The 22213-nt window shown below is 42.7% G+C and overlaps 1 pseudogene; it reads left to right on the plus strand.

Moving 5' to 3' along the window:
* Positions 1 to 656: 656 nt before the first annotated feature.
* On the plus strand, positions 657 to 7460 carry LOC141583491 (uracil-DNA glycosylase pseudogene; annotated as a pseudogene).
* Positions 7461 to 22213: the final 14753 nt, after the last annotated feature.

The raw sequence follows: 22213 nt of genomic DNA on the forward strand, positions 1-22213 counted from the left end.
ATTGCAAAATATAATCATGCACAAGGGAGAACTCAGACCAGGTCAGTGCCTCCTGCTGTCAAGAGATCTCTGTCATTAGCAGAACACAGAGGATAGTGTAGCGTAGTCAGTACCAAATTACATAGTATCAGGTGCACAAAAGAGTTGCTAGCCAAATAAAAGCATAATATTAAGTTGGATATTCTGGGAATATTATACTGTCCTTCCCACTATTCTTCCATCCCTACCTGTCCAGAGTCCCCTTGAACAAGTTGTGAGAGCTAATTGCCTAGATCCCACATTGTCACAAGGCTTTTGTCTTCTAGGGTCCCCCTTTCCTTTAATATCCCAGGAGAAATAACTATCTGAGTAACTGTGTGAAGCCAAGCACACACCCCAGTGTTCCTCAGGATTTGGGTAGGGAAGTTGAAGGCCAGAAGTGAAGATGAGAGTTTAAATGTTCTCACTGTTATTTGTCCCTTCGCTTTCCAAACTCCTCTCAGCCCCTCCTTGATCTCCTCCGACTATCGCCTCGCTCTTCCTCGATCTAGGGCAGATTTCTGTATTCCCCAAATAGAATAACATTAGCTAACATTTACGTAATGCAGATACTCTGGTGCAGCCACTGGTACTTTAAGTATTTTAGGCATATTATTTAATAAAGGTGGCTTCCTCTCCATTCTGCAAGGCACTAATAATTCAGGAATAGGGGGTATAACAGATGTTTACTGAAGATGAGCAATCACTAGTGAATAGCTACAGCACAAAAACAAGAAAGAATTTTAAACTGAGTATCACGGTTTGCCCCAACTGCTGACCATCGCACCCAGCGCAAGCCTCGTGGATCCTTGGGTGGCAAGTTTGCTCCTCCTCTGCTCCAGGATGATCGGCCAGGAGACCCAGAGACCCTCTACTCCTTCTCCTAAGCCTCCCCAGGGAGCGACATTCCCATAGCCCCAAGCCAGGTATGCCACCCTCCTCACCACTGAGCTGGAACAGTTGGTCCACATCCAGAGGAATAAAGCTGTGGCCCTCCTCAGACTTGGGGTCTTTGGTGAGAGTTGGAAGAAACACATCAATGGAGAGTTTGGAAAACTGTATTCTATAAAACAATTGGGATTTCTTGCAGAAGAAAGACAACATTACACTGTTTATCCTCCCCAACACCAAGTCTTTACCTGGACCCAGATGTATGACATAGGAGGTGTGAAGGTCGTCGACCTGGAATATGAGCTGCATCACAGACCCCATCAATCTCATGACTCTGCTTTCATGTCCAGACACCTGTGTGACCTCTGCCTAGTTTGGAAAACATTTATGAAGAGCTACCTACAGACAGACGGTTTTGATCATCTTGACCATGGAGATTTATCTGGGTGGGCCAAACAAGGTGTTCTACTCACCATCTTCACTGTGCAGACCCATCAAGCCAATTCTGAGAGAGGCTGGGAGCATTTTGCCAATGCAGTTGTGTCCTGGCTAGATCAGAACTGAATGACCTTGTCTTCTTGATCTGGGCTCTTACACTCAGAAGGAGGGCAGTGCCATTGATAGGAGATGGCACTGTGTACTGCGGGTGGCTCACCTCTTGTGGTTCTTGGTGTATAGAGAGTTCTTTGGATGTAGACACTTATTCCAAGACCAATGAGCTGCTGTAGAAGTCCAGCAAGAAGCTCACAGACTAGAAGGAGCTGTAATGCTCAACTGAGGGGTGGTCTGTCTCTATTGGTGGTTTTTGAGAAGCTGCTGTTCAAGTATTTGTCAGTTATGAAGTCGAATTGAAAATTTCTGAATTAATCCTTAAGTACTCTGTGTAAGGGGGCAAAGCTTCCATTAAAGCAGCCATGAAGCAGGCTGCCCAGGAATGGCAGCTTTATCCAGCCAGACACAGCAAAGGCTACTCTTTTTTTTTTTTTTTTTTTGAGACGGAGTTTCGCTCTTGTTACCCAGGCTGGAGTGCAATGGCGCGATCTCGGCTCACCGCAACCTCCGCCTCCCGGGTTCAGGCAATTCTCCTGCCTCAGCCTCCTGAGTAGCTGGGATTACAGGCATGCGCCACCACGCCCAGCTATTTTTTTTGTATTCTTAGTAGAGACGGGGTTTCACCATGTTGACCAGGATGGTCTCGATCTCTTGACCTCGTGATCCACCCACCTCGGCCTCCCAAAGCGCTGGGATTACAGGCTTGAGCCACCGCGCCCGGCCCAAAGGCTACTCTTTGACCAAATTTCTTTCTCTGCAACATGGCTTCAGCCCAAAATATGCAAACTTCTCAGACGACACGTGAGGTCAAATACTCACTCAGCTCTCTTCACCACCTTTAGCTTTGTGTTTAAACAGGGAGATTTCACCTTTTCGGTACAGCCCTAATAATTGTACCTGCTGCTACTAGGTTTTGCCTGATTAGACTTTCAGTTACAAGGGGTTGGGGTGTTTTTGCTTAGAAAGGAACCCTTTTCCCAGCCTGGCTGGTATTCCAGTCCCAGCCAGGTACACTGCCCACTTGATCATTCAAGGAGCCCTCAGGCCCCTCCATAAAGGAAGTATGAGGATGTTTTGCAAATTTCCAGAAATCAGGGCTCAATTTCCTAATTGTAGGGAAGGTGAAGGTGAAGTTTCCTAAGGAATAGTCCATGGTGTGAGCCTTAACAGCCAGGAACTGAGAAAAGTGACCCGGGTCTTGTTATTCTTTGGTTGTTTGGTGGAATTTGAACAAAGAGGAGAAAAGGGATTTTTCTTAAATGCAGGGGTGAGCTTCTCCTAGAGTTATCTCAAGTTGGGTTTTTAAGACAGCACAAATTACCGCACACTGTTTCATTATGGACTGCAATCACTTTGGGATATTTTTTCTTTAACACTGAAAAGTTTTTGTTTTTAAAAAAAAAAAAATACTATGCAGGCTGAGTGTGGTAGCTCACACCTGTAATCCCAGCACTTTGGAGGCCAAGGCAGGCAAATCACAAGGTCAGGAGATCGAGACCATCCTGGCAAACATGGCGAAACCCCATCTCTACTAAAAATAATAAAAATAGCCGGGCCTGGTGGCATGCGTCTGTAGTCCCAGCTACTCGGGAGGCTGAGGCAGGAGAATCGTTTGAACCTGGGAGGCGGAGGTTGCAGTGAACCAAGATCATGCCACTGCACTCTAGCCTGGGCAACAGAGTGAGACTCTGTCTTAAAAAAAAAAAAAAAAAAAAATCGAACAGGATAAATTCTATTCGCCACCTATCGAGAGCAAACCCAATTCTGTCCCCTCTTTTTCGACCCCCTCCTTTACCCTCTCTCTTGTCTTTTGTCCCTTCTCTTCTTCACTAACAGGCATGAAGTCCTGAGAGCCTAGACTAACCTGGTGGCAGTGGCAGAGAAAGGGATCTGAAACAGTCTCCAAGTATATCTGCCCAGGTTGACTGCTTTTTGCCCACACTCCTCTTGCCTATCTCACTGGTTGCCTTTAATACTTGTGTGCTTTTTAATATTTTATATTTATTAGATTTGTTCTCATTAAAAAAGCAATAGTTGATTAAGAGAACTGGCTTTCTCAGTGTGTGGCAAAGTACACTAAAAATAATATGAATCAACAAATGCAAATCAATGTGCAATTAAAAATAACTGAAATTTAATTTTGCATTCTAATAAAACGTTCTTGTAATCACTTGCAGTCAATCCCCTGCTCCCATTACTGAGGATCTGCAGTCTGGAAAGTCTTCTCCCTACTGCTGCTTTTCTTTCTCTTTTCAGCTCCAAGGTTAGTGCTGTCACGAGTGCTGCAAACATGTTTCATTTTAATTTGCTGGGCAGTATAAAATGTATCCCCTCTACTCAGTACAGTCTATAAGGAGAAATAGGAAAAACACCAAAGTACTTTTCCCCATTTTTAGTGGGTTTCTCAATGCAACACTTCTGACACCAACTCCAGGAATAGAAAAAAACAAAAAACCACAAGATGTATTTTTCCTGTTCTCTACTCTTACACAGTCCCTCAGCACTTCTGGCACCAGGTACGTGGGGGTTTTCTGCCACAAATCAAGCAATTCTACAGTGGATTCTGCAGCAGATTCTCCAGCAGACAGCAGCTGGGTGTCCTCCAGTTCACTCTCCACCTGGAATGAACTGGCAGTTCTGACACCATGTACCTGGAGACAGCATCAGATCTCATGGGTTGAGGGGCTGAGTCTCCATCATCGCCCCCCCACTTCAGATGCCACGGATTGTGGCCTGTGCTTGTTTCTGACTGACTGGTTATAAACAGGGGTCTTTAGTACTCCTTGCTGAGTTTCAATTAATTTCCTAGGGCATCTCACAGAACCCAGAAAAACAGTTTTCTTGTGTTTTATAAAGAATATTACAAAAGATACAGATAAATAATCAGATGGAAGAGATGTATGGGGCAAAGTGTGGGAGAAGGAGGGCAGAGCGTCCATGCCCCTACAAAAACCTCCATATGTTCAGCTATCCAGAAGCTCTCTGAACCCAGTCCTTTTAGGTTTTTAATGGGAGTTTCATCATGCAAGCATGATTGATTACAACATTGGCCTTTGGTGATCAACTCAACCTTCAGCTCCTCTTCCCTCCCTCTGAGATGGGGGTATGAGGCTGAAAGTCTCAACCCTCTAATCATGCCACAGTCTTTCCAGTAACCGGACCCCATCCTGAAGCTATCCAGGGGCCCCAAGCCACCAGTCATATAATTAGCATCCAAAGATACCCTTATCAGTCCATAGAGTCTGATGGTTTTAGTAGCTGTATGTCAGGAAACAGGAAGAAGATCCAATATTTATTTCACAATATCACCAACTTCTAATAAGGGAATGACAATGGCAATGAAAAAGAAAGGTTACATGCAAAGGAAGAACGCAAGCACTTAGTGACTAGACTTTGGTGGAACAGAAGAAAGGGAATCAATGATTTAGAGATGCTGAACCTGGTCATGCTTATCCTACAGGTAGCCTATCTGAAACCCCAATGTTTTTTTCTTAAAAAGCTGCTATTTTGCTACCAAAATACCAAATAAAAAGTTCTATACCAATATATCCTTTCCTAATATTTTTAAATTATGAACTTGATGAGTACCCAAGACATCAGTCTGCTACTCGGTTTAGAGAAAGCTAACAAGAATGTCTATGACTTGTCAATAAAAACCATTTTTTAAAAATTGAAAGCTACATAACCAAAGAAAAGAACAAAACCCCAGGATACCCCATGAAGGTGAAGACTTCTAAATGAATGAAAGACCTCGTTTCTACTCAAAGTCCTTGATCCCTTTCCACAAATATTCAAGTAGTGGGATTTCCACTTGCAGGTAGAAAATACTTCCATTGGGGAATGTTCTCTGTGGCGAGGCAGCATGGTCAAATGGGGGATGGAAGATTGAAGGTGATGCTTCTCTCATCTCTGCAACCCAGAATGGAGTTATTCGTGCTCTGAGGCTTTTTCTTTATAAACTAAGGCTTCAATTATGGCAAAGCTAACTCAGCTTCCCAATAGTGTGCTGCCTCTGGAGTCCCACCTCAGACACGAGAGAACTAGAAACAGCAATAACTGATATATACAAAATACAAAATCTTCTAGATCTGCTGGTTAGAAGTATTTTTAATGTGTCCTGATAGATATGGAGGCAGTACCTCCAAAAGTTGACCCTGGGAAGAGTAAGCATCATCCTCATCATCACAATAACTTGTTGGCCTGCCCTCTACCTAGTCTCTCCTCTTAACACATTTTTTCTTCTAACTAAACATAAGACACAATATACATACATTCCACTATAAAACCTCTTATCAAATTTTACATATTTAATATTTAGCCTGTAAGTTCCTTTGCTAGCTCAGTGTGCTCTCCTCTACACTACTCAACAGTGACAGCAGCAATGGCCAGCACTCTGCTTTGTGTTTCATATGCATTGCTTCATTTAAACCTTGCAATAACCCTGTGAAGTAGGGTTACTAGCCATTTTATATCTGTAAATATCTTCATTTTATAGGTATCTATACAAAAAAAAAAAACTGAAGCACAGAAGGTTAATTTGCCCAACAGTCATAAAGATAATAAGTGGTAGGCCGGGCACGGTGGCTCAAACCTGTAATCCCAGCACTTTGGGAGGCCGAGGCGGGTGGATCACAAGGTCGAGAGATCGAGACCATCCTGGTCAACATTCTGAAACCCCGTCTCTACTAAAAATACAAAAAATTAGCTGGGCATGGTGGCACATGCCTGTAATCCCAGCTACTCAGGAGGCTGAGGCAGGAGAATTGCCTGAACCCAGGAGGCGGAGGTTGCAGTGAGCCGAGATCGCGCCATTGCACTCCAGCCTGGGTAACAAGAGCGAAACTCCGTCTCAGAAAAAAAAAAAAAAAAAAAAAAAGATAATAAGTGGTAGAACTTAGTATCTTCAGTGTACTCTGTCATCTTTAGGAATAATTGCTAAGCAATATAGTAGTCATTCAATAAACGTTTTTAAGCCCCCCGTGAGTTTCAAAGGGCATAGAGATAAATGAGATATGGTCCCAATCCTCTAGAAGCACCCATTTAAAAGACAGTTTTGATAGCAAATCTACCATCACAGCCAAGAAGAACACACTTGACCCCTTTGTTTGAGTTACAAAAGACCACCTCACTTACTGGCTGAGAAACCTCCACATTAGAACATAGAGAATGCTGCAGGTAGATCAAAAGCTGGAGTTTACTGGGCCAAGTGGCTCACGCTTGTAATCTCAGTACTTTGGGAGGCCAAAGTTAGCAGATTGCTTGATCCCAGGAGTTGAAGACTAGCCTAAGCAACATAGTGAAACCTCATCTCTATAAAACATATAAAAATTAGCCAGGCATGGTGGCACATGTCTGTAGTCCTAGCTACTCAGGAGGCTGTGGTGGGAGCATCACTTGAGCATGGGAAGTGAAGGTTTAGTGGGCTGAGATCATGCCACTGCACTGTGGGCTGCCCCTGACAGTGCATCCCCCAGGACAACTGAGCAAGACCTGGGTGACAGAGCAAGACTCTGTCTCAAAAAAAAAAAAAAAGCTGGATTTCATCTCTACCTTCATAAAAGAGTCCTTTTATGCACTATGAAAACTACACAACAGTATGTGACATCTTCAGTTCTATAGTTGGTACCCAAATTATGAGCTTGTGGAGATCTATTCTTTAAAGATGTGCATGAAAATATTAGAAGCTGCTGGGTGTGGTGGCTCACGCCGGTAATCCCAGCACTTTAGGAGGCCAAGGCAGGTGGATCACGAGGTCAGAAGTTCAAGACCAGCCTAGCCAGGTTGATGAAACCCCGACTTTACTAAAAATACAAAAATTAGCTGGTCGTGGTGGCATGCTCCTGTAATCCCAACTGTTCAGGAGGCTGAAGCAGAGGAACCTAGGAGTTGGAGGTTGCAGTGATCTGAGATCACACCACTGCACTCCAGGCTGGGCAAGAGAGTGAGACTTCATCTCAAAAAAATGAAAAAAAAAAAAAAAAAAAAAAAGAAAAGAAAATATTAGAAGCATAGAACTTACGGAAACATGAATCCATATGCAAGAAAACATAGGGGTAGTGAAGGAATGTTCCTCTATTTTATTTTAATCCCAGTATCAATACAGGATAGGGAAAGAGATAAGCCTGTAGGAAATAATAAAGTATTTGAAGGGAAAAAAGGAGCAACAAATGGAACACCAGAACCAACAAGGCCGTGCCACATTTGCATATTCCAGCAATGACTATTTCACCTGTGCTTACAAAGCTGCATTTGTCATCAGACCGCAATATTCTTGACCACTCTATAATATTACCCTCATCAACAAAAAACAATAATCATTTAGGGAATTCTTAACACTGCAAAATAATTAGTCTAAGTACTAAGCAGTACACATTAAAACTTGAAAATAGCCGGGCGCACTGGCTCAAGCCTGTAATCCCAGCACTTTGGGAGGCTGAGGTGGGTGGATCACGAGGTCAAGAGATCAAGACCATCCCGGTCAACATAGTGAAACCCCGTCTCTACTAAAAATACAAAAAATTAGCTGGGCATAATGGCGCGTGCCTGTAATCCCAGCTACTCCGGAGGCTGAGGCAGGAGAATTGCCTGAACCCAGGGGGCGGAGGTTGTGGTGAGCCGAGATCGCGCCATTGCACTCCAGCCTGGGTAACAAGAGCGAAACTCCGTCTCAAAAAAACAAACAAACCAACAAACAAAAAACTTGAAAATATTGTCCTCCTTGTCCTCAAAATGAATTACATTTAAGAAGATAATGTAGGCCGGGCATGGTGGCTCACGCCTGTAATCCCAGCACTGTGGGAGGCCAACGGGTGGATGACCTGAGATTAGGAGCTCCAGAACAGCCTGACCAACATGGAGAAACCCCGTCTCTGCTAAAAAAAATACAAAATTAGCCTGGCGTGGTGACACATGCCTGTAATACCATCTACTCGGGAAGCTGAGGAAGGAGCACTGCTTGAACCCAGGAGGCGGAGGTTGCGATGAGCCGAGATCCACTGCACTCCAGCCTGGGAAACAAGAGCAAAACTCTGTCTCAAAAAAAAAAAAAAAAGAATTGGAGCCAGGAGTAATGTCAGCAAGATGGCTGACTAGAGTCAGCCGGTGCTTGCCCCTCCCAACAAGAAAGGCCCAAAACAATGAATGCGCAGCTCAGTTTGACTGGAGTGCGGAAGGGAGCGCACTGGAGTGCAGCTGGGGAGTGGAGATCAATCTGGGTGATTGAAGTCCCGAAGGGCAGCATGGAGGCACCCAGCCTCTGCAGCCCCATCTGCTCTTCCCAAATCGGATTGGCCTGGAGACAGAAGGGACTTCCTGTTGTGGAGAAAAAGTAAGCAGATCCCCACCAGCTCTCATTGTCTTGACAAACATCTATAGTCATTCCCATTTTTTTTTTTTTTTTTTTTTGATACAGAGTCTAGCTCTGAGACCCAGGCTGGAGCGCGAGCTCGGCTCACTGCAACCTCCGCCTCACAGGTTCAAGCGATTTTCCTGCCTCAGCCTCCCAAGTAGCTGGGATTACAGGAGCACACACCACGCCCAGCTAATTTTTTGTTAATGTTTTGATGGGTTTCACCATTTCTACTAAAAATAGTCTCGATCTCCTGACCTCATGATCTGCCCGCCACAGCCTCCCAAAGTGCTAGGATTATAGACGTGAGCCACCACGTCCGGCCACCTATAGTCTTTTCTACAGGAGAACCCCATAGTTCTCACAAGCCCTGAGCCCAGTTTGGAAAGCTGCTGGAATTCGTGCAGCTGCATTGCCCTGGATTAGCAGTGCAAGGTGTGCACTCCCCACCCCCACCCACTCCCTGTGAGCAAAGCTGCTGCAGCACCGCCTATCTTGAGAGCAGAGCCACTTGTAGAGTGCACCCTCCTCCCAGGGTCAGTAGCCACTGCATCCCTCCAGCACTGGAGCTCCATTTTCATGATGCCAAGCCCACAAGAGTAGCCGAATGCCACAGCCCTAGCTGTGCAGAACTTGGGCCCAGGAGCAGCTGTAGCTCTGATTGTGCAAAGCAGGGAAACCAATTCCCACCACCATTCATCCAGAGAGAGAAACAGTCTGCCAGTCCTGCCCAGAGCAAACTGTCCTTGAGCTAGCCAGACCACTGTGTGCCCTCCCACATGTGGGAGCTGATACGCCCCAGGCCAGCAGAGTGGCTACACTTACTCAGGATCTGAGAACTAGCTGTGTGTCCATGTTCTAGGTTGAGAAACAGCCCTGCAGGTGGCCTGTAGTAGACAACCACGGCTGACTAAGCAGCCCTGTGTCCCTTGCTTAGGCCTAGGAAACAACCTCATGGGCCACCACCCACAGAAATGCCCCCAGGCTATCTGAGCAGCAATGTGAATATGTCACAGGTCTGAGAAACTGCCTTGTTCCCAACCCAGGCAGATGTGTCCCCAGGCCAGCAGAGCAGCAATACGCCCATGCCCTGGACCTGTAAAATAATCTGTGGGCCACCTTCAGCAGATGTGCCCCAGGGCCAGCCAAGCAGACTTGTGCCCACATCCTGGGCTTGACAAGCAGCCCCATGGGCCCCCCATGGCAGTCAGGTCCACAGGCCAATCAAGCAGTTGTGTACCAGCATCCTGGGCCAGAGGAACAGCCCCACGGACTATCCCCAGCAGACATGCACTCACACCAGCCAAGAAGCCACATGATCATGTCCTAATCCTGAGAAGCCTCAGGGCCACCTCTGCCCCTTCCCCGCCCGCCAACAAACCTGTCCCCAGGCCAACTAAGAAACTGGGCAACTGTGTCCTGGGCCTAAGAAACTGTGAATCACCCAGAGCAGACACACCCCAGGCCAGCCAAGCAGCTTTATGCCTGTATCCTGAACCAAAGAAAGCGTGTTGTGGGCAATCCCTGGCAGACACATCCCCAGGCCAGCCAAGAAGCTGTGTGCCCACACCCTGGGCTGAAGAACACCCCACAAACCATTCCTGGCAGGCACACCCCAAGGCCAACTGAGAAACCATGTGTCTATGCTCCCAGACAGAGTAACAACCCTGTGGCCCAAACCTCAGTGAGCTATACCCCAAGTTGGCTGACCCACTGTGCGTGCACACACACACACACACACACACACACACACCAGGCCTGAGAAACAGCCTGGGGAGCCCAGCTCTGACAAAGCTACATCATGACCACAAACTCTGTCAGCCTAGACCAGGCGTCCCCAAACTACGGCCCGCAGGCCGCATGCGGCCCCCTGAGGCCATTTATCCGGCCCCCCACCGCACTTCAGGAAGGGGCACCTCTTTCACTGGTGGTCAGTGAGAGGAGCACAGTATGTGGCGGCCCTCCAAAGGCCTGAGGGACAGTGAACTGGCCCCCTGTGTAAAAAGTTTGGGGACGCCTGGCCTAGACCACTGAGAAACTCACAAATGCTGCTAGTATGGATTACAGCTGAAGAAGCTAAATGGAGAGTATACTACTGTACCTAGAATCAAGGCCAATGTACCCTGTGGAACTGACACCCCAAGACTTACTAGTACAAATAAATGTTTCCCTATGAAACCTTCTTCATAAAACTGGAAAACATAACTTTTCCACCAGATGTGTAGGAATCAACGTAGGAACACATCAACCATGAAAAAGGGAAGGAAACATTGTTTTCCAAGGAAAACAATAGTTCTCTAGTAACAGACTCCAATTATAAAAAAAAAAAAAAGATGACATGCCTCAAAAAGAATTCAAAATTATAATCTTAAGGAAACTCAATAAGATGCAAGAGAATACAGATAGACTATTTAATGAAATCACAAAAATCAGTGTATTATTTGAATGAGAAATTCAACAAAAAGATAGATATCATAAGAAGAAGCAAACAGAAGTCCAAGAGCGGAAGAATTCAATGAATGAAATAAAAAATATGCTTAGGTGCTTCAACAACAGACTAGACCAAGCAGAAAAAGGAATTTCTAAACTTCAAGACAAGTATTTTGAAATATCATAGGCAGACCAAAAAGAAAAAAAAGGATAAAGAATAAAAACAAATGAAGAAAGTCTACAGAATTTATCAGTATTATGGGCATTCCAGAAGGAAAAGAAGGGAAAAGGTGAGCAAAACATAGTTAATAAAATAATAAGCAGAAACATTCTTGGAAGAGAGACAAATATCTAGGTTCAGGAAGATCAAAGAAGCCCAAACAGATCCTATCCAAGGCACATTACAGTCAAATTGTCAAAAGTCAAAGATGAAGAATCTTAAGAACAGCAAAAGAAAACCATCACATCACACATATGAGATTCTCCAATAGACTAACAGAGCAATTCTCAGCAGAAACCTAATGGGCCAGGAGAGAATAGGATAATATATTCAAAGTACTAAAAGAAAAAAAACGCTGCCAGTGAAAAATATTATACTTAGCAAAGCTATCCTTCAAAAATAGAAGTAAAATCTTTCACAGATAAGAAAAAAACTAAGGAAATTTATTAACCACTAGACCAGCCTTACAAGAGATACTCAAGGGTATCTTATACAGAAGTGAAAACACAACTACCACCATTATTTACTCACATTCAGGAGAAAGAAAGGAATCAAAGCTTATTGCTACAGAAAACCACCAAATTGCAAAACAGAAAGAAAGGAACAAAGACATATAAAACAACCAGAAAGCAATTAATAAAATGACAGAAGTCCTCAACTACCAATAACTTTGAATGTAAATGGACTAAATTCCCCATTTAAAAGATATATAGAGGCCGGGTGCAGTGGCTCAAGCCTGTAATCCCAGCACTTTGGGAGGCGGAGGCAGGTGGATCACGAGGTCGAGAGATCAAGACCATCCTGGTCAACATGGTGAAACCCCGTCTCTACTAAAAATACAAAAAATTAGCTGGGCATGGTGGCTTGTGCCTGTAATCCCAGCTACTCCGGAGGCTGAGGCAGGAGAATTGCCTGAACCCAGGAGGCGGAGGTTGCGGTGAGCCGAGATCGCGCCATTGCACTCCAGCCTGGGTAACAAGAGAGAAACTCTGTCTCAAAAAAAAAAAAAATAAATAAAAGATATATAGACTGGGGAAATTGATTAAAACAATTGACAACAAGACCCAACTATATGCTACTTACAAAAAACTCACCTCACCTGTCGAGACACACAAATATTGAAAGTGAAGTGATAGAAAAAGACACCCCATGTAACTGGAAATCAAAAGTGAGCAGGAGTAGTTACACTTACATTAGATAAAACATACTCCAAGTCAAAAGCTGTAAAAAGAGAAGGAGAATGATATTAATTATATCATAATAAAGGAACCAATTCTGTAAGAGAATATAAGAATTGTAAATATATATGCACCCAACAGATATGTATAGCAAATATTAGATCTAAAGGGAGTGATAGCCAGGCATAGTGGCTCATGCCTGTAATCCAAGCACTTTTGAGGCCAAGGTGGGCAGATCGCCTGAGGTCGGGAGTTCAAGACCAGCCTGGCCAACATGGTGAAACCCCGTCTTTAAAAAATAAAAAAATAAAAAATAAAAATAAAAATAAAAAAATTAAAAAAATAAAGGGAGTGATAGACCTCCCTATACATAATTGTGGACTTTAAAACCCCACTCTCAACATTAGACAGATCATCTAGACAGAAAATTAATAAAGAAACATCAAATTTAAACTGTGCCATAGGCCAAATAGACCTAACAGACATTTATAGAATATTCATCCAAAGCTATAGAATATACATTCTTTGGGCCACAGTGGCTCATGCCTGTAATCCCAGCACTTTGGGAGGCCAAGGTAGGTGGATCACTTAAGGTCAGGAGCTCAAGACCAGCCTGACCAACATGATAAAACCCCGACTGTACTAAAAAAATACAACAGTTAGCCATGCACCGTTGCACATACCTGTAGTCCCAGCTACTTGGGAGGATGAAGCAGGAGAATTGCTGCTGAAACCCAGCGGGTAGAGGCTGCAGTGAGCCAAGACTGTACTACTGCACTCCAGCCTGAGCAACAGAGTGAGAGTCCATCTTAAAAAAAAAAAAAAAAAAAAAAAAAAAGCTATATATATTCTTTTCATCAGCACACGGAACATTCTCTAGGACTGACCATATGTTAGAACACAAAACAAGTCTCAAAAGTTTTTTTTTAATTTTTAAAAATTGAGCCGGGTGTGGTGGCACGTGCCTGTACTCTCAGCTACTCGGGAGGCTGAGGTGGCAGGATCACTTGAGCCCAGGAGTTCTGTGCTATGTCTGTTGCGTGTGCGCACTAAGTTCTGCATCAATATAGTGACCTCCTGGGAGCAGGGGACCACCAGGTTGCTTAAGGAGGGTTGAACCGGCCCAGGTCAGATACGGATCAGGACAAAAAAAAAGGAAAGAAAAGAAAAGTAGGGAAGAACATAAATGATGTTTATGGAAGAAAAAAAAAAAAAAAGAAATGGAGCAGGTCAAAACTCCCGTGCTGATCAGTAGTGGGATTGTGCCTGTGAATAGCCACTGCACTTCAGCCTGGGCAATATAGTGAGACCCCATCACTAAAAAAAAAAAAAAAAAATTGAAATCATATCAAGTATTTTATTCAATCATGATGGAATAAAACCAGACATCAAAATTTCAGCTAGATAGAAGGATTAAGTTATAGTGTCATATACCCTGTAGGTTGACAATAGTTAATAATATTATATATAGTTTGAAATAGCTAGAAAGAGGATATTGAAACACATTCCCAACACAAAGAAATAATACCTATTTGGGATGATGAATATGCTAATTATCCTGATCTGATCTGATCACTATACATTATATGTATCAAAACTTCACTATTTACCTGGTGACTATCTACAGTTATTTGTCAATTAAAATTAAAATTAAAAAAGAATTGGAGCCATTACCTTAATTGATCACATAATTATCAATTATAATTATTACATCAATTTGATTCATTTCCTTGATAAGTAATCTGAGGCTTAAATAATATGAGTTTATAGAGTTCTTAGAACTGTTGGTTAAACTGTTTCTGGAGCTTGCCATGGCTGCCTTACCATTGACAGATAAGCATCTCAGATATCTTCACTCATCCCTTTATCTGCCAGACTGCTACTGACTGCAAGAGTGATGGAGCATTTAATCTTTTTATCTTAAGCCAATTTCCAACTATCCTCTAATTGTCCCTCAGGATCACTACATCAATATGTCTCACATCTCCATTTGCCTTGTGCACCAGTAGAGGTTCAAACACTTCTCACATTTTCTACCTCAATTTATCCATAAATATGGCCCCCTTTCCCTCTAGTTCCTAATGGCCTGAACACTTCCTGTGCCCTCTGAGACTCAGGATCTCTTTTCAACATCTATAATATTTTCTCTGAGCTTTCCCTTCATTCCATGCCCTAATTGAAACCCAACTGTTCCCTACAGTCACTGGTTGTCCTGCAGTCCTCTGCAAGGGATATGTGTTTTGCTTGTTTTGTTTTTTCTCTTGTACCACGCACCTCTGGGCTTGAAGATGAGAGATAAGACCAGTATCCTTCTTGCCTCCTATTGCAGCTTCATAAATTGTTCTCCTTCCTCTTCAAAAATGTAGATCCTTTGAAGTTTATGCTATCAGATGCTACAACCCCAAATATTGTTATACTGTTGACATTTAAGCCTCCTGTCATTCACTTAGAATTTTAGCACTGGTTCTCTATCTTCCTATTCATCCCAACTCCTGTCACTGTGAAAGGAAAATAAATCTTGGGCCCCAAAAAAATTAAAAAAAAAAAAAAAAAAAAAAAAAACTAAAGGGAAAAGCCACGCTGGGAACTGCTTAGGGTAAATCTGCCTCCCATTCTATTTAAAGTCACTGAGATAGATGTATATCTCATTGCCTCCTTTGGAGAGGCTAATCAGAAACTCAAAAGAATGCAACCATTTGTCTGTTTGGGATGACGAATATGGTAATTATCCTGATCTGATCCTATGACCTGGAAACTCCCTCCCTGTTTCGAGTTGTCCTGCATTTCTGGATAAAACAGTGTTCATCTTACATATGTTGCTTGATGTCTCATGTCTCCCTAAAATGTATAAAACCAAACTGTTCTGACCAGCTTGGGCACATGTCATCAGGATTTCTTGAGGCTGTGTCATGGCCACGTGTACTCAACTTCGGCAAAACACACTTTCTAAATTAACTGACACCTGTCTCAGATATTCAGAGTTCACATCGTCAATCTTGATGTATAATCAAACCAACAATGAGACCTTTTAGTTCCTTGACCTCCTCAACTCTACTATTTTTAAAAAATCTTACATCAGCTGCCCACTTCTATGGGCATATATTTGCCCAATAATTATACTCCTTGATCCAAGCACCTCATTCTCTGACCACTATCCCTGTCTTTGAAGTGATTTCATCTAATATCTCACTTCAAAATTTTATTTTTCTTTATTACAACTTCCAATTCACTGAGTCTGTTATTTTTTTCATTATCCATTGCCCCTTCAAAGACACACATCCCATTGAACCCTTGAGTTTCAATGGCTATCATCATAGTCACTCACTGAGAACAGGGCAAGTGGTCTCTTTATAAAGAGACTCGAGAGTTGCAAACATCACATTTTGCACCCTATTGGATCAGTTGGGAAGTGAGGCCTTTGGGGAGTTATTTAAGTAATGAGGGCTCTGCCCTTATAAATGGATACATGCCTTTACAAAAAATCTTGAGGGGGGAAATTCACTCTTTTCCACTCCTTCCACTCCTTCTGTTATGTGACGACATGGCATTCCTCCCTTCCAGAAGCTGAGACCAGGTTCTCACCGGACACTGAACCTATCAGCTCCTTAATCCTGGACTCCTAGCCTCCAGAGCTGTGAAAAATAAATTTCTTTTTATAAATCACCCAGTCTCAGATATCTTGTTGTAGCAGCACAAATGAAATAAAACAACTGGCTAAAATTCAGGGCGTTCTATTATTAAAAAAAAAAAGAGGATGTGACTATTTGGGGACAGTTAGTGATGTTTGCACATTAGTTAAGCCTAAATGCCCACCTATTCTGTGCTTTCCCAAAAGTAACTAACACACCAGAGGAAAGTATGCAGCCATGATTCTCACTCCAAATCTCAAGTGAGCAGTCAATTCTACATAACAAACTTATACACGTATTTAATATATTTGATCTTCTGTGCTCAAGAAATGGCTATTTTGTGTGTTCTCTTTTCTCAAACCTCTCGCAATCCCTTACTATCTTTTTCACACTCAGCTGGTAACTTTCTCATATTTTATAGAAAAAGTGAAGGCAATCCCAGGAACTTACTTTTCTTTCCCGACAAAATCTACTAGCCCATTCTCACATTCTTTTCTCTCATTTCAATTCTAACTTTCTTTGACACATTCTTTTCTCCTTTTACAGGACGCAAAAGCTCCGTGTTCCTAGCAGAGATGAACACCTCTCAAGCCTATCTTTTCCAGCCTTTCTCGAGGACAGATGTCTGTAATAGCAATTCCTATTGTAGTATTATGTTTTGATTTTCTGTTGGATTATTTCCAACAGTTAGGAAATAGTCTCTAATAAATCCCACCTTCAAAAAATTATTAGAACAAAGGACTCTGGGAAGGTAGCAGGGTAGAAAGCACCTGAAATCTATCTCCCCAGCTTGACAACAATTGCACTGAGGGAATCTGTCTTACCTAGCTATTTGGAAACTCTAGAGTCTATTGAAGGCTTGCAGCTTCCAGGGGAAGGCTTGGATGGTAAATTGCAGTAAATTCTGGTCAATTTCAGCTTTTAGCACAATAGCAGCTACCCATGCCCCACCTCCAGCCCTTTGGTAGGTGGGCAGCCATGCACACAAGCAGCTTTCCTATATCCTGCAGATGCCAGGGTGGGTAAAAAGGACCCTTTCCTACAAATATCAGGGACCTGGACTCTAATCATTGATTGCTGTTTCTGATCACAAAAGTGCAGACAAAGAGGCAGGTGGCCATTGTTGCTGCACCTCTCCCCACTGTTGTATGCCCCTCCCCCTCCAGCTGAAGCAACTTCTAGGGGATTAAAAAGGCTAGCCCCGGCCGGGCGCGGTGGCTCAAGCCTGTAATCCCAGCACTTTGGGAGGCCGAGGCGGGTGGATCACGAGGTCGAGAGATCAAGACCATCCTGGTCAACATGGTGAAACCCCGTCTCTACTAAAAAAAAAATACAAAAAATTAGCTGGGCATGGTGGCGCGTGCCTGTAATCCCAGCTACTCAGGAGGCTGAGGCAGGAGAATTGCCTGAACCCAGGAGGCGGAGGTTGCGGTGAGCCGAGATTGAGCCATTGCACTCCAGCCTGGGTAACAAGAGCGAAACTCCGTCTCAAAAAAAAAAAAAAAAAAAAAGGCTAGCCCCCTCTACTCCATTTATTTTTCTTTTTTCCCCCTTTTTCAGAACCATGTGTTAATGACTAGGACTTTCAAAAGCAACTACATATGTGGGAGATATGAAGTCATCGTGTATGCTCAGGGAAAGGTGCAAGCTTAGAAGAGATCTGAGAAAGACCTTAATTTACACCTCAGACTGACACTTGACAGAGAGGCAGTCTACAACAGTTTTAAAAAGCAGCAAACCCTGGGGAAGAGACAGAATCTGATTTCCAAAGTTACTACCTTATTAGATTCAAATGTCCAGTTTTCAACCAAAAGAAAAATTACAAGATACACAAATAAATAGGAAAGTATGGCCCATTCAAGGGAAAAAATCAACAGAAACTGTCCATGAAAAAAAGCTGATGGTGGCTGAACTAGACAAACACCTCAACAAAACTGGCCGAGTGAAGTGGCTCACGCCTGTAATCCTAGCACTTTGGAAAACTGAGGCAGGCAGATCACTTGAGGTCAGGAATTTGAGACCAGGCTGGCCAACATGGGTTTTGGTTTTGTTCTTGTTTCTGTTTTAGTAGAAACGGGGCTTACTAGAAGCCCCATCTCAACTAACAATACAAAAATTAACCAGGCATCGTGGTTATGCGCCACCATGTCTGGGCCAGATACTAGCTTTTTATTTTTTTTTTTGAGATGGAGTTTCACTCTTGTTACCCAGGCTGGAGTGCAATGGCGCGATCTCGGCTCACTGCAACCTCCACCTCCTGGGTTGAGGCAATTCTCCTGCTTCAGCCTCCTGAGTAGCTGGGATTACAGGCACGCACCACCATGCCCAGCTAATTTTTTGTATTTTTAGTAGAGACGGGGTTTCACCTTGTTGACCAGGATGGTCTCGATCTCTTGACCTCGTGATCCACCTGCCTCGGCCTCCCAAAGTGCTGGGATTACAGGCTTGAGCCACCGCACCCGGCCTTCTTGTTCTCTCTCTTTAATGTTCTCAAATTATCTTACTGTACTATATAGTCACCTATCTTCTTTGTGTGATGATGTGAGATTATAAAATTTCTGAAGAAATTTCCAGAAATAAACATATCATAAGTTTTAAATTACATGCTGTTCTGAATATCATGAATGACATGGACACTGTGACATAAATGAAATTGCCAGAAATAAGCAATTTGTAGGTTTTAAATTACATGCTGTTCTGAATATCATGATAAAATCTCATACTGTTCAGCTCTGTCCCACCCAACTGCAATTAGTCACTTAGCCATACAGGTTATCAGATCAACTGGCCCCCTATCACAATACTTATATTTATTTAAGTAATCCTTATTTTAATTAATAATGGCTTCAAAGTGCAAGAATCATGATGTAATATTTTTGGACCTCAGTTGACTGCAGGTAACTGAAACTTCAGAAAGCAAAACCATGTATAAGGGGGGACTACTGAAATTTAGTCCACATGTAAAGGCCTGAGAACAAGAAAAGCTGATGTCCAAGAACAGAAAAAGATGCATGTTTCAGCCGAAACAGAGAGAATGAATCCACCCTTTCAATGTTTGGTTCTATTCATGCCCTCAATGGACTGGATGATGCCTGCCCACACTGGTGAGGGCAATCTTTTTCACTCAGTCTACTAATTTGATTGCTAATAATATCCAGTAACACTCTCACAGACACACCCAGAAGTAATGTTTTACCAGCTATCTAGGCATCCCTTAGCTCAATCAAATGAATACATAACATTAACTATCACATAAGGATTCTACCCAGTGCTCGGGAAAGCATGGACCTGCTGATACCTTGGTTTTAAACTGCTAGCCTCCAGAACTGTCAGACAACAAATTATTGTTTTAAGCTACCTAGTTTGTGGCACTTTGTTACAATAGCCCTGGGAAACAAATATGCTTTCCTTGTTATCCATATGAAAAGATATTCTAGATCACTTTGTCTTATTTTGGGCAATAATTGGTAATTTCATATGGTTTAAACATTTCTTTTTATCCCAGTCCTGGAGTCAGTAGTATCTCTAAAGATACATTATTCCTTGGAAAATACTATTTCAAGATAATAATCTGGGAGCAAGAGATGCTCCCAAATACTATAGCACTAGACTTGTCATTTTTTTTTTTTTTTTTTTTTTAGCTTTTATGGGGACAAATATATTTTATAAGATCAAACTTTGAGTTTGAGTTTTTGTTGTTGTTGTTTTTAAGAAAAAGACATTTCCTGCTCTTGACCAGGAATCAGAATCAGACATTTCTTCACAGACTACTGGTCTTGAAATTCTATAATTTAGGTACCAGGTAAACTCATTACTACTGGGTTGGTCATTGTTTCTAGGCCTCTTCAGAGCCAGCAGGGAATTTTGGCAAGATATTTCTTTTTTTCTTTCTTTTCCTTTTTTTCTTTTTTTTGAGACAGAGTCTTGTTCTGTTGCCCAGGCTGGAGTGCAAAGGTACGATCTCAGCTCACTGCAACCTCAGCCTCCCAGGATCAAGCAATTTTCCTGCATCAACCTCCCAAGTAGCTGGGGTTACAGGGGTCCACCACTACACCTAGCTATTTTTTGTATTTTTAGTAGAGACAGGGTTTCATCATGTTGACCAGGCTGGTCTCAAACTCCTTACCTCAGGTGATCTGCCCACCTCAACCTTCCAAAGTGCTGAGATTACGAACTACAGAATTTTTACTTATCTTCCTGTACCTGAAATCTGCATCTTCTTTCTTCCATATGAGAAGAGATTAGCATTATGAATCAGTAGACTGAGTAAATAAGATTACCCTCAACATGCATGTAGGCCTTATCCAATCTACTGAGAGCCTGGTTCTCAAGAACAATTGCGATTAGATAATTAGAACATAACACTATTACTCATATTCTTTAGCCCACATTTCACATAAAATTACCAGAATACATTTGCAAACATCACCAACAGCGGAAATACTAAGAACACTTAAATTTTTTTTGACATTATTTTTTCTCTTTAAAAATATCGCGCTTTAGATATCTAGTCAAATTATTGTGTTTGAAGTCACTTGAAAAAGTTGTTTCCATGTTACATAATACCTGCTTAGGTTACGTTACTTAATTTTTAGTTTGGGGAATTTCTTTTCAAAATTTATTTTTTAAAAAACTAAGTAAAATATGTGTTTCAGTCAAATCTAAAAATCAAAGTACAACTGGGCGAGGTGAATGAATATATAACATTAACTACCACACAGTTCATCCCAGCCTGTAATCCCAGCACTTTGGGAGGCTGAGGTGAGCAGATCACCCGAGGTTGGGAGTTCCAGACCAGCCTGACCAACATGGAGAAATCCTGTCTCTACTAAAAATACAAAATTAGCCAGGCGTGGTGGCACATGCCTGTAATCCCAGCTACTCGGGAGGCTGAAGCAGAAGAATCACTTGAACTTGGGAGGAAGAGGTTGCAGGGGTGAGCTGAGATTGCACCATTGCATTCCAGCCTGGTCAACAAGACTGAAACTCTGTCTCAAAAAAAAAAAAAAAAGAAGAAGAAGAAGAAGAAAAGTATACATGTGGTTTGTATTTCCTTTTTATTTTTACTTTTCAGAGAGAGTTATGCTCTGTCGCCCAGGCTGGAGTGCAGTGAAGTGATCTCGGCTCATGGCAACTTCCACTACCTGGTTTCAAGTGATTCTCTTGCCTTTGTATTTTTCACCATGATGGCCAGGCTGGTCTTGAACTCCTGACCTCAGGTGATCCACCCACCTTGGCCTCCCAAAGTGCTAGGATTACAGGCATGAGCCACCACGCCCGGCCAGGATGAAACTTTTATTACTGATCAAATTGATCAGCTGAATGACGGAATTAGACCAATTACCAATCATAGGCAATATCTGTGACAAGAAATTATACTTGCAGGACAGCCCACAATGAAGGGGGACTGCAGCTAAGCAAACCCAGTTACCCATCACTGTCTCACCAATTAGATAAGCCCTCTTCATCTTCCATGGGCAGAATGCATAATGTGGCAGAGAGGCTAGGAATGGGTAGAGAGATAAACCCACTCATGGAAATCAGGACTTGAAAGGTAAACATTTCCCAGTAACCCCATATAAGTGGCAGTCCTACCTCATCACATATATCCAAACAATGTAATCCTAATTGGCATCACAGGAGCCTTTGAACAACAAAAAGAATTCTGATACAGTTGAATCCAAAAAGTGTTTGTTTTCCTGGTTTTAGTGTTCTCTAATATCCACTCAATCCCACCCCATCTACCAGTGGTTTAGATCCATTAGTATGTTTTCAAAAATCTCTTGGATTTCCTAATCAAAATGTTCATTGGAGGTGTTCTTTAGAAGTCACTTATCCTTTGTGCTTTTTTTTTTTTTTTTTTGAGACGGAGTTTCGATTGTTACCCAGGCTGGAGTGCAATGGCGTGATCTTGGCTCACTGCAACCTCCACCTCCTGGGTTGAGGC

The sequence above is a fragment of the Saimiri boliviensis genome, chromosome 2 (genome assembly GCF_048565385.1).
Source record: "Saimiri boliviensis isolate mSaiBol1 chromosome 2, mSaiBol1.pri, whole genome shotgun sequence".
Taxonomy (NCBI): domain Eukaryota; kingdom Metazoa; phylum Chordata; class Mammalia; order Primates; family Cebidae; genus Saimiri; species Saimiri boliviensis.